Below are 12,830 nucleotides of genomic sequence, written 5' to 3' on the forward strand. Positions count from 1 at the left end.
TTCAGGGTGGCTTTCTCTTATTTTGTTTCAGAACTGAAGCCTAGCACCCAGCAGATGCTAGGTGATTAACGAATGAGAAAACATGTTTGCAAGAAATTCAACTCCTGTTGTAAAATTGCCCAGACTTTTATTCTGCAAAGGCTCTTGGTCAAATATATTTAGGACTAAAAAGTCCTTCAGGCCCTCAGACTTGAGAGACTGACTATATTCCAGATATGCAGATTCTTCTACATAGAGCCCTGGAGATTACCTTCCAAAGGTTTCCTTACAGCTAACCATTGCTTGCCATATGTCCTGTTGCTTTTGCCTGGGCCTCTGAGCTGGGGGCTTCCCTCCTTATATCTTCAGCCTTCCTCTCTAAGCCAGCCCAGCATCCTTGCTGGATAGTTCCCTGTGTCCTTCACAATGTGTTTCTTTCCTTAAGGGATGCCTGTAGGGATGGTAATAATCAGGAGAGTTTCTTGCATAGTCGGCTCAGTGAGATGACACAGAAAAGCCTGTAGAATGTCACACTGGAAGGGACTTTAAGGACACAGGTATCAACCCTGCCATTTGAAAAGGAGGCAAATGAAACCCTGGAGGAAAGTGCTATTTTAAGAGAGTGCAGTGATTTAGAATCCAGGCCTCCTGTTTCCCAGCTAATGTCTTCTTCATATTCCATAGGCATTCTTCCAAGCTTAATATCAAGTCACGTTGTTAAGTCATTTTGCTAAGTATCTTAGCTGGGCTGTTCCATCACCAGCTCATTTATAGCCATAACGTCTTTAAAATCCCAGCAAAAGGAATCTCAGTTCCCAGAATGCACTGCACACTTCACGGTGAACCAGTCGGTCTTATTCCTTCAGGACTTATCATTAATTCTCTCATCATCTCCAGTTTTATTGTTCTCTTCCTCCTCAGGCACAAAGGAACTCAAGCGTTGAATTGCTTCATCATCCTGGATACTAAAAGTTTGATTTCAGAAGTTCTTAAGGCGAGTCCATTTCCAACATCTGGCAGCATCTGCTGCAGGCATGCTTGGGGGCCATTCATTCCCTCCTCAATCCTTTCCCAGCTCTATTCACAGCACCATTTAATTAAGCCTTATTGAGCAGAATCCAGGCTGCATGCTTTATGTGTATGATGTCATTTACTCCTGACAGTAATTTAGTATGCTCAATAATATCATGCCCATTTTCCAAGTGAAAAAAACTGAGGCTGAACAAAGGTGAAACCCCTGGCCAAGTATGGAGTGAAGAAATGATGGAGTCCAGATGTGACCAAGGTTGGGTCCTGATTCCAGAACTTCAGGCCACCTTGTCACTTAGATTGGATGGGAGTTCTACTTGATCATAAAGTTTGGTGAAATGATCATCTTGTCTCATCCCCTCCCCTACTCCCTGGCAATATTGTGTGGTGACATGCTGTCTTCTAGCATTATGGCTTTAGTGACATCTTAGGACATCTCCTGTATCCTGTGCATAACTCAGGCACCAGCTGTTAAAATGCTTTTCTTCCAATAAGGATTATGAGGACTGGCAAGCAAATTGTTTCTTCCTCCTAAATTCAAGACATATAGGCAGCTGACTCTGAGCTAAGGCAGGGCCTTCCTCCTCTCCATAGGTCTGACGAGGAAGATTAACATCACTGAGCTTAATGCGGGCTGTGGTTCTGTAGTCACGAAGGAGCAGACAGCTGTGGGGTCAGAAGAGCAGGAGAAGGGTAACTTGGATACAAGAAGGTAGGAGCACCATGCCTGGAGATGAAGCTTGGAACAGTGACATGTGACCCCCATATGAGTCAGCTTCTGCTCAGGTAATGAGAACCCAATGAGATGTAAACTCATTGCAGAAAACACCCAGGACAAATTCATCATTGATGTGGCTATTTTGGGAGATGAAAGAGAGCTTGAAAAAAAAGGGACACGTAAAAAAGTATTCCAGCTGAGTGGGCCTGATAGGAAACAAACATTTCCCTTCATAACTCAACAGTGAGAATCAAAAGCATCCCTATCTTTTAAGTCTCAAGACCACCAGGGCCAGGTGCTGGGTGTAGATGTTGCCAGCCCTTTGCTCCCTGGATGTACAGATTGTGATCTGGGTCTGTGGCAATTTGTGGCTCTATTTCATTGTTGCTAAGAGGAAACAGATTCCATGTGCAGCCTCTGGAGCTGAGAGTGGTGATTTCCCCCAAGGCTCTCCCTGAACATACCAGCACGTGCTCTGTGAAGACAGGTATGGCTGCTATATACCGGTGTTCTCCAAAAGTGAGTGCATACGTCTTTTCCCTGTCACTTGCAGAGGACTCTGAATAGAATAGAAAGCAGCTGAGAAAGAGATAGGGCATAGGAGAGGGTCTACTGCCTTTCAAGAGATGTGTCAGGTGAGGATGTTCCTAGCTGCTCTACTCACTTGTAGTTTCTCAATGGAACCACCAGCTGGTCTATCTGCAAGGCATCTATCCATCCCTACCCACTAAGTAGAAAAGAGGTCCCCTACTCCTGATTCCTCTTGTTGTGGTTTCTGCCTTTGCCTCTGTCTGCCCCCTTTTCTGACTTCTGATATCAACTGTTCATTGGGTCAACTCATCCTTCCCAGAGGCTTAGGTCACTGCTCTCCTGTCTATGCCCACACCCCTTCATTTCTGTTCAGGCTTTGCTTGTGCAAATACTTGTCCATTGGCTGGACTTTCTTCTTAGTTACTTACTTAGTTAAGCATAAACCTTCTTCAGATGATGATGCTCAGTGGTTAATAGCTCTTGCAGAGGACCTGAGTTCAGTTCTCAGCACCCACACTGGTCAGCCGGCATTACTGTAACTCGAGTTCCAGAGGATCCAGTATCTTCTTCTGGCCTCCATGAGGACCTGCACACAGATGTACATGGACTCACATACATGTTAGAAAAAGAATAGAGATCCAGCAAAGCATCATATCTTGGCATCCTCTCATTAGGAATAGTCTGAAGGTTCTCAGACTCCTTTAGGAAGCTTCCATGTTCACTCTGAAAAACATCTTAACAATACCAAAGTGTCCCTAGTTATGTCCTCTCTGGCCTAGACTTCTAAGAACAACTTCTTGCTCTTCTAAAACAATACAAAAAATGACCCCTGGAGTGCATTAATAGATAGAAAGTCTAATGTAAAATTCAAAGCCATTTCTTTCTGCTCTTTGTAAACATTTATTGAGTCTCTCTATCTATTAAACCTCAATTGATTTTGCAACATATGCAGTGATGAGCAAATTAGACATTTGTGTCACCTTTGTAATATTTACTGTCTATGAGGAAAGATGTAAAGCAATCAACCCATATGAGACATTTGGGAGAAATGTAAAGGTTATTAGAGAAATCCAAAAGGGGAAGTGGGTGTGGCAAACCTAGTCTTAAGAATCTGGGAAAATTAAGACCTGGGGGATGAGTAGGAAGTCACTAGGTTAGGGTCAGAGGCAAATGCATCAGGTGGTAGAAACTATGGGTGTCTAGAGCCATGTCACTAGAAACAGCAGGGCAGGGTCAGGAGTCAGAAAGAAGATGGTCTTGCTAGAGGATAAGCAGTTCTTTCAAAGGCTGGTCCTTGACTGACCTTAGCAGAATCATCTGGAATGCAGGCTAAGTAGCTGATTATTAAATCAGAGTCACTAGGGACTCTGATAGACTGATTGTAACTATGACTGTCTTTTTCCCCACCTTTTATATAGCCTATGATATTTGTAATGTAATGTTGTAGCTCTTCCCATCAGTAGATGTAGAAGACTCTTTCATATTCTTTGATCTGGGCTGGTCATATTATTCTCTGCCCTATTTTGCTTTAGCTGTCAACTTAATATAACCCAGAACTATCTGGAAAGAGAATCTCAATTGAGGAATTGCTTTTATCACGTTGGTCAGAAGGATACATGTGGGAGAGTAACTTGATTGTTAATGACTTAGGAGGGCCCAACCCACTGTGGGTGGCACTATTCCTTAGGAAGGAGTTCCTGGGTTATGTCAAAGAAGAGAGAACTAGAGCAAGTAAGAAAGCATACAGAAAGATGGATTGATTTTTTTTTTTCTGCTGTTGTTTGGACCACTTTGAGTTCCTGTTTCATCTTCCCCTTGATAATGAACTGTAACCTGGACTTGTAATCTAAAAAAACCCTTCCAATTCCTTGATTTGTTTGAGGATGCTTTATCACAGTAACAGAATCTTTGGGTAATAGAATGAAAGCAAGTGTTGCCAACAGGCATTCAAAACTCAAAATGCATAGCATTCTTCTTTGTCCTTTCTTTAAAATTTCTTACAATCTAAAATGAAAACCAGAACATCCCACTGTAGAATGCTTGACTATATCAAGGAAGACCCTGCTATCTCTCTAAGAACATCCTTTCCAGAATCCTAGCAAACCAGTCTCTGGCATTTGAGACCATCAAGGTTATCAAAGCGGTTTCTTGACCCATACCTGACCACTGGGTGTTCATAAGTCTAGACATCAATGGCATAAAATATTAATCATGCAATCAGCAATATTAATTAAGCCATTAATCTTGGAGTGGCTTGTTTTGCTTCTGGAGAGAAGAATATGGGCTAAGGGTGTTTTGAGTGTTGTGGAAAGGTCAAGTCTAGTAGGATTTTTCAGGCATGATGTGGATTTGGAACTCTCTCCTAAGGAGTATGAGATGCTACTAAAATGTTCTAAGCATGCAGTGACACAATTAGGCTGGTGTGGGCAGACCAACTTGGCTTTTCCCTAGAGAGTGAGTGGTGAGGGCAGAGGTTCAGAACAAACCACAGGAACCTACAGGGTCAGGTTTTGTTTTCTTTTAAATGTATACACTGAGCTTCAGCTATATATGAGAAGGTAAAGACAGATGCTCATGTCCTGCCTTCAAGCCGACAGGGAACTGAGAGGGTTGAGGCTTAAGCCCTACTGCATTGCGTTGCTGTGCTCCCAGGGGTCACAACAATGTAGAGATATGTATGGCCTTAGGGGGTGGGGGTGGGGTAGGTCTGGAGGATTCTGTTCACTTGATGACAGATGGAAATGCCATTACAGAAGGGATGTGGCATGTGGTGCTGCACAAGGCAAAAACATGAAGTGTAGGATAGATGAAAAGATAAGAAAGCAGACAAGAATGGGCCAGGTCGTAAAGGATGTGACTGGCACCTGCTGAGATAACACACAGGCCAAAATCCTAAAGGAACTGAATTCCAGAGGTCTCCAGTACCTGATATGGGAGTGCATTTGTGATTGAAAAAGGAGAAGTTGAAAAGGACAGAGCCCCACCCTGGAAGCTTGCATGACAGGTGTCACCATGGAGGTCTGATTTCCTGCTATTTCAGAACACTGTGGGGTAGGACAAAGAAACCACCAGCAGCCACAAAGCTCTTTTGGATTATAAACTTTGACCCCAGAATCTTAAAGGAGTCTCAGCCCTCAGCTACTTCTGACAATCTTTGGAGGCAGCAGCCAGCAAGACAAGAAGAGAACATTTTTGTCACAGCACGCCCCCCACCCAGAGTGTCTGGTATCCCTTGCTGCCAGTCTCCAGCTGTCTGTCTAGACAGAGCACAGATTGGACCTGTGAGGTACTGAACACTGTGATCTAGGCCCACTCACTCCTGCCTGACTGCAGGGTGAGCGTTCAAGAACAGAATCGATGCTGGAGAGATGGGTGAGGGAAAAACTCTTTTTTCCTCATGAGTCTTTTAGTGTTTGCCATAAAACATGAACAGAATTTAGATGGAGAGATGGGGCAGAGGCCTCTTTTTTTCTCATGAAATCTTTAGGTGTTTGCAATAAACTATGCCCATCTCTGTTCACTGCACTGCCTCATCTACAAATGTGACTGAAATGTGCACCGAACAAGGGAGTTTAGAAGAACCTTGCCTCTCATACCAGAAATGACCACTTCTTAGTCTCTCTCTCTCTCTCTCTCTCTCTCTCTCTCTCTCTCTCTCTCTCTCTCTCTCTCTCTCATGCATGCACACATTCACAGAATCTGCTCAGGTATAGGTCCTTGGGAAATTACAAAATCTCCTGAGTGGTTTCCAAGACAAGATATATAAATGAATGAGAAATGAATACCTATAGTTTCTCTCAGTATTTCAATATATGAAAGAGATACACTAAGCCTACTTTGAGAACTAAAGTAGTTTTCCCTGGTAACATAGCTAGGGATGAGGTAGACCCAGGATTATAACTTAGAATTACTTGCCTCTGTACCACATAGACAGACAGACAGACAGACAGACACACACACACACACACACACACACACACACACACAGAGAGAGAGAGAGAGAGAGAGAGAGAGAGAGAGAGAGAGAGAGAGAGCTCCTTCCTTTCTAATGGCACAATGGCACATTGGCACCCACATCCTCTTTGGTGTCTTGCCTGTGATGCTACTGTGGCAGGGTCACCTAACCAGGACTGAAAGACTGAGAGTCAAGAAACGTGCTAGAGATTACTGAGAGGGATGGGCAGCTGCTTCTGGCTGTTGTCAGCAGTAGGAGTGCTAAACTACCCTGATCCTTAGCAGTTCAGACAGAGAGCATGTGTGAGTCACAAGGAAGCCCTGGGCTCTCTGCATACCCACCCTGGAAGAACTCTGATGGGGCTTTGAGATTCTATGTACTGTGATCAGTTGAATGATGTTTTTATCTTCCTTCTCAACCCCCTTTTTGAATGCTGAGATTACTATCCTGGGATCCCAGAAAACCCCAAGATTTTGGAAAAGTTTGCTTTTCAATAGGCACACACTACTCTGAATGCATAAGAAACTGTCTTCTTGAATCAGTAATACAGAATTTTTCTTAAGCATGTCAAAGTAAATGCAGGCCACAGGCTGGTTCCCAGTTCTCCCTGGATTATGAGATTGTCTTTCCTTCTCTCATGATTACCATCCCTGGTCCTTGACCTATGCATGTTCAACATGAATTATCCTACATTCTGTTTCTTCACCTTATCCACACCATCTTGGGGGATGAAACTTTGCACCCTGGGACAATGTCAGCTCTTTGAAATGCCTGCCACTATGAGGTTGGATTTTCAAGAGCCATAAAATCAAGGCAGAATCAGCTCAATAACTTGTGTGGCCCAGTGAAATACGCTAAATTTGAGAACTATCTTCCAATATTAACATGAACTTCAAGACTCAGGAGTAGGACAGTAAAACAAACACACATGCAGCCTTGTCTATTATATCAGTTTCTTATAAGCCCACAGCCCACCTATAGTTACACTCATGTACATGTTCTTAGTTGACCCAGGAAAGTGCCGAGGAGGTGGCATGGCAGATATGCTGGGGTGAGTATTTGACTCTCTCTATATGAAACAGCTGTGATAACTGTTAATGTTTTTAGCTATATACATAACACAGTTCCCTTTCTGAAGAGAGGCTCTAGTTCCAGCATATCCCTGCAGAAGAACTGACTCAACAAGAAACATGTCTTGTTCATATTTATCTAGGTGATTGCATTGTGTTTACGTACTGGGACCCTGCATTTCAAGTCTGGTGAACCATCATCAACCAGCCCACTGCTCGTCCTTCCAGCTGTCTTAGGCATTTCTTGCTTGACTAATGACTAGTGCTCCTCCACAGATGGTGTGGGGCTGAACCAACCATCTGCTAGAGTAGCTCCACTTCCTGCCTTAGTGCTGTGTCCTGTGACTGAGTTGTTTTGAGATGAGTGTTATCCTTCATCACAGGATGCTTGGGGTGGGGATGTCTTCCGCTGGTGACTTCTCATATTGCTTGTGATGAAATAGCTCTCTCTGCGCATGGTTGCTTTGCAGCCACCAAGCAGCAGCATCAGGCATTACCAGTAAACCTGGTGGCAGATAGTTCAGAGGCTGCACTGCCAACAAAGATATGGTCCACTGAAATTATTACCCCAGAATACCACTGACCATGCAGTATATCAGATCTTAATATTGACAATGACACTACAAAAACAATGTTTGGGGAGATTATAAGAAACTGATATAATAGACTAGTCGAGTTTGATTAATGATTATTTTTAGAAAAGAATATAAGCCCATAATAATCTGCCTACCTGGCTCAAATGTCACCATATATGGTGATAATGTTACCCTCTAAGCAAAGGCCAATGGAGTCAATGGCTCCTTTTTCTCCTGAATCCAAGAAAAAATTTGGAAGTAAATCAATGACAACTTTGACACTTAAATTTTTTTCAGTTACAAACAATAGAATATATTTCAAAGATCAAGACTTCTGGATCCTTGGCACTATCATAACTTCTATTGCTCATTGCTAGAATATGGATGGAGGATGCTGAATTTGCCACATCAAGGACATGCATTGCCTTTTAGTGGGAAGTATCCTGATGAAGGAAATTGGCCCCGTTTTTTTGCAAGTGCAAATGTGGCAGCTGCACTCCTAAGCTGCAGAGGAAATGGTGCACCTGACACCACACTTCTCTGTGATGCTGACACTCAAGCCTCAGTTCGGGAACACAGTTGCCACAGAGTTGCCTCTTCATACTCCTTGAAAAAAATTTTTTTTCAATTAATTTGCTCAGCAATGTTCTCCTTATAACCACCCCTAAAAGTAGTTACAAATACTGTGGTGCAGATGGAATGCTGGAACTTTTGTGTTTGCCTACCCAAAGTTCAAGTTTGGGCAAACTGAATCCACAAGGTCATATATCAATATATTTGGAAGAGAGGCCTTAGTAGGTAACCAGGATCCTGCAAAGTCATGAGGATGGGTCCCTGTGATGGAGTTAGTGGCTTTAGAAGATGAAGAGAAGAGACTTGAATTGGTAGGTTATTTTGTCTCTCTTTGTGATTTTCTTTTTTGTCATGTTATAACGTAATGAGAAAGTCCACATCACATGTAGCTCTCATCCTTGGACTTTTCAGTCTTTACAACTGTAAACATTAATTTTTTTCCTTATAAATTTTGCTGCCTTGGATGCTTCTTTTATGACAACAGAAAGGAGGCTACAGTACAGGGAAATGGAAATAAGAATATTCAGTAACTGAAGCTACTTTCCAAGGTGGTAGAGCTACAAGAAGAGGAAGCACTGATCTGAGCAGAGAGTCTGTGTCCTGTGTCCACAGCCCATTGTCAGCCAGAAGTTCACTGTTCTGCCTGAATACCATCCCTCCTACTTCTCAGTTACTAAGGTTGAAAGCCTGATGTCAGCCTCTCAGCATAGAGAGATCACCTTTTTGAGAAGTAAGTTAAAAGATGAGATCTTTAGGATGTGTCTCAATCCATTATAAATACGCCCTTAACAGAAGAGGAAATGTGGGTGGATCCATAGGCATGTACAGAAGAAAAAGTACAAATGGACAAAAGGAGACAGACAGAAAACAACCATTTGTGACCTAAGGAGGAAAGCCTCAGAAGAAACTAATACTTCCACTCCTTGGTGTTAGAGCCCTGGCTTCTACTATGAGAAAATGCATGTCTGCTGTTTAAGCTACCTGATCTGTGATCATTTGACTTTAGCCCATGTCTGAGTTAGAGTTTCTGTTGCTGGGATAAAATACCATTGCCAAAGGCAACCTGGGAAAAGGTTTATTTCACTCACATTTCCACATCATGATCCATCATCAGAGAAAGTTAGGGCAGTAACTTGAAGGCAAAAACTGAAGCAGAAACCACGAAGGATCACTGTTTACTGCCTTGCTTCTCATGGCTTGCTCAGCTTGCCTTATTATACATGTCAGGAATTCCTGCCCAGGGATAGAACCACTCACAATGGGCTGGACCCTCCCACACTAATCATTAATTAAGGAAATGACCCACAGGCTTGTCTATTGCCAAATCTTATAAAGACATTTTCTCAGTTGAGTCCTTTTTCACAAATGACTCCCAGCAGGCTACAACATTTATCTCACTTCTCATTGTATACAAACTTCTGTAGCTTGACAAAGTCCTCCAAGACTTGGGACTCTCTACTCCTTTCTGGCCTACTGATCCTATTGCCAGTAGACTCCATATATTAACAACATATCGAGATATGCCATGTCCTCTCTTATGCTTTCTTACCATTTTATCACTTTTGGAATTATTATTCAGTTTTATTGATACTTTTATTCACTTGTTATCTAAGTCTTTACATTTTTACTTGATTTTCACCTTTTCTTTGACATTTCCCCAGACCCCCTGTTTAGCCTTATGTTCTGTCCTTTTCTTCTACTCTCCTACTAGCATCTCAAGTTTGAATCTCCTCCAACCATCACTACACTAAATTTCCTCAGGAGCTCACTCGTGATTATCTACCAGAGGCTTCCTACTGGGCTGGAACACTGAGACTCGATGGAGAAGGCACAAGTCCTATTTGCGGGAAGTGTGACTTTGTAAAGAATGAGATTGTGGCTGTGTGAGTCATGGGAATGTGTCCAGGTCCACAAGTGTCTTCCAACCAAGCCCAGAGTCAGAAATGCTTTGGGGGTAGGCTGATGTCATAATGTCTATAGCGAGGGGGAAGAAATGAAGAGGCAAGGGTGATGTAGTAGGATGAATAGGAAATCTGAAGAGGATGGGGAATAGCAGGATGTGTTTGTAGATTTTCCCAAGACTAACTCCAGGAACAATTTTCATGTACCTGAATTCTTGGGCTTATATAAAATATTAGATAAATGAGCAATTAATGAAGGAAAAAATAATGCTACTTTATTCACAATAGCAAGATGTGGAAACCACACAAGTATTAACAGATAGATAAAGAACAGTAGATAAAGAACAAATGATACATATATGCAATGGCCTAGCATACAGCCCTCCTAAAGAAGAAATCAGGAATTTATTAAGATCTGTATTTCAAAGATGAAGACTTCTGGATCCTTGGCACTATCATAACTTCTAATGCCCATTGCTAGAATACAGAGGATGCTGGATTTACCACATCAAGGACATGCATTGTCCTTTGGTGGGAAGTGTCCTGATGGAGAAAAATGGCCCCTTCTTTGCAAGTGCAAATTTGGCAGCTTATACAGTTTCCAACAGTATAAATGACACTATGTTTAATAGTATAAAGGACACCATGATAACTAAAACGAGCTATGGACAGAAAAGCAAATGCTGTGTGATATCACTTGTGGGACATGTAAGAAATGTCTGTGTTCGAGAACCCAGGAAGCATTGTGGTTACCAGAGGCATGGTAGAAAAGAAGAGGGCTAAGGAAAGAACCAGATCAAAGGCAGAAGGTCCCAGCTAGACTTGGGAGGACGAGTTCCTGCAATTAAGTGTCAAACAAGAGATAACATGTAGTAATAGAGCACACATTTCCGAATTACTAAAGAGGACTTTTAACATCATCACCTCAAAAACTCAGCTGGAGAGATGGTGGAAATGTGCACTAGCTTCACGGAACCTATGCATAACGCATCCATCAACAAAAACATCACTTTGGGCATGCACACAACAATGATTTATCAATTTTAAAAAATCAGCAAAAAGCAAAGGCTAGATGCGTTTATGACTCAACAAATAAACTAGGAGGACCAGAACGACCTTGTGAACTAGTGGCACGGGAAAATGGGACTCCTTGAAAGCAATGGAGTCCTTCGCACATCAGGTGCTCCGGGTTGAGCATCTAGGATCCCAGAAAATCAACAGCCAAGGAAGCCAACCTTGGACAACAGCTTTCAGGTCATTTGCTTCACAAATCCAAGATTGAGTTTGTCTGATGCCAGGCGATGTCCTAGAAATGATTTTGTTTTATGTGCCTGCGTGTGTTCATAAGTGAGGAATTAAGAGACAGAATATAAACAGAGCTTCCGCAGGGTAAAAGCAGCTTCCAGGAAACAGCTGTCCTTGGGGGTTGTCATCAAGCTTGGTGGTTCTCAACCTTCCTGATGCTGTCACCCTTTTACAGTTCCTCATGGTGTGCTAACCCCCAACCATAAAACTATTTTCATTGCTACTTCATAACTGTAATTTTGATACCGTTATAAATCATAATGTAAGTAATTTTGGAGATAAAGGTGTGCCAAAGGGGCAACCCACAGGTTGAAAACTGCTGATCTAGAGTGTAATAAGGCTTTTCTGGATTAAAGAACGTGGGGTGAACTTGTCAGGCTAATTGGCCCACCCACCAGGTCTCTCTGTGTGCCTCTCCATCCTAGGTATCAAGATTCTCGAGTTTCTGTCACACTCTCATTTATAGCTTCCAGTAAATGTTGTAAAAGAAGAAAGATAACAAGAATTCTGATCTGGAGCCAGATTACCCAAACAATTTTTGGCATTTCTGACTTCTGGACAGGACAGAACCAAAAGCCTGTTTAACATCTAGTCGATGACAAAATCTGTTGACTTTTGAGAACTTGTCTCTAAAATTGCCTGAGGAATTTTAATTTCTTCTTATCATTATTAGGCTTCATTTGTTGTGAGCATCAGAAATTTACTGCAGCTGGATAAAAAGGAGGTAATCAGGTACCTAAAAAGTATGCACATAGAATAAAAGAAAGCATGAAAAATATCTGGACAAAATCTGGAACAGGTAGCTCAAGGCCTCAGAGCACGATTCACTTGCCAAGCTTCCTAGGTATTCCTGCTGGGCCATATTGACACATGTGACTTCTCTTTGGTCATTTGAGTTCTTCTCAGTTTTAGGAAGATGTCACTCAACTAGGCTACACTGGATTGTGACCTTACCTCCTGGCTAGATCACATCTCTGCTTCCCTGATTTTAACCAGGGATGAAGAAATAAATTGAGTGAAAACCAGGCTTCTCTACCAAAAATGTAAAGCAGACTTCAGGGAATCCAGAAAAACAAAACTGCAAAATGGCCAAGGGCTTAGGGGATTCCCAACTGTTTAGTTTGTTAGTTTGTTTATTTTCAGGACTATAGTATCTTCAGAAAAGTGTTCATAGTCTATCATGGTTGTTGGTGT

Source organism: Arvicanthis niloticus, chromosome 11 (assembly GCF_011762505.2).
Source record: "Arvicanthis niloticus isolate mArvNil1 chromosome 11, mArvNil1.pat.X, whole genome shotgun sequence".
In the NCBI taxonomy this organism is placed as follows: domain Eukaryota; kingdom Metazoa; phylum Chordata; class Mammalia; order Rodentia; family Muridae; genus Arvicanthis; species Arvicanthis niloticus.